General features: G+C 38.7%; 1 protein-coding gene across 1 annotated transcript in view; it reads left to right on the top strand.

Annotated features, from left to right (window-relative positions):
• The window catches only part of LOC101852977, a gene marked incomplete at its 3' end in the record, with an annotated part of 122,827 nt that overhangs the window by 9,679 nt on the left and 112,041 nt on the right, over window positions 1–1,107 (top strand).

Here is a 1,107-nt window from a genome sequence, read left to right as displayed (position 1 = left end):
GAAGAAGAAGAAGAAGAAGAAAAAGAAGAAGAAGAAGAAGAAGAAAAAAAGAAGAAGAAGAAGATCTTTAAGCCGTCATGGGCAGACTTGTACTGTTATGGATAGAGACAAAGTCGACAGAAAATGCACTATCAATCTGTGGATTGCGTGCGGGCAGGTCTTTCACCCAGAAGGCTGCGAACTCTTCTTGGGGGTGGGGTTACTCGTCTCTTCCCCCAAGCCAAGTGCCACGAACTGCCCGTCAGAGGTTTTTTAAAATTTACTCCTTCTCGCATCTCCTTCTTCTCTACTCGTCGATGTCCACCCACGTCTATTTCTTCTTTTACTCCCCCATCTCCCCTCCTCCTCCCCTTCATCCTCCCCCTCCTCCTCCACAACAATCTCTCTCTGTCTCTCTCTCTCTCTCTCTCTCTCTCTCTGTCTGTGTTTACACTTCCTTTGTTTTATTTCTCTTTTTTTCAACTATTTTTTTTTCAACCTTTTTTTTTCTTCTTGTTTTCTTTCTTTTTCCCCCCACGTTTTCCCCCTATATTATTCTCTCGTTTTTCTAACGTTTTTCAACCTTGTTTTCTTTCATTTTTTCAATTTTTATTCTACTTTTTTGCTCCCAGTTTCTTTCGTCTTTTTCAACGCCTTCCTCTTTTTCCTTTCGTTTTTTTTCATCGTTTTCTTTCTTTAATCCACCTTTCTTCCCACTGTTTTTCTTTGTCTTTTTTTTCAACGCTTTCCCCCCTGTTTTCTTTCGTTTTTTAAAATTTTACCCCTCTGTTTTTTCCTTTTTTCCAATGTTTTTTTTTTCTCCCTTTTTTCTGTCCTTTTTTCCCAACGGTTTTCCTGTATTCTGCATGTACCAGATAGAGTGTAACCATTACATTACAGACTCTAGTATATCCGCCCAAAAAATACTCCAAAGAAGGCAATACAAAGAACAGCTCGTTCTTTACTAAAAACTAGAACTTGATTTGCCCATGTTTGTCTCCTAAGGTGGTGTAATGTGTGTCAAATATTTCTCGCCTTTTTTGACACGTTTCATAATATGATTTTAAAAGCATGTTTATAGTTATAGACAGAGAGAGAGAGAGAGAAAGAGAGAGAGAGAGAGAGAGA

The sequence above is a fragment of the Aplysia californica genome, unplaced genomic scaffold (genome assembly GCF_000002075.1).
Source record: "Aplysia californica isolate F4 #8 unplaced genomic scaffold, AplCal3.0 scaffold01269, whole genome shotgun sequence".
NCBI classification, from domain to species: Eukaryota; Metazoa; Mollusca; class Gastropoda; order Aplysiida; family Aplysiidae; genus Aplysia; species Aplysia californica.
The sequence above is the reverse complement of the archived record's forward strand: the minus strand, read 5'-3'. Positions and strand labels throughout refer to the sequence as shown.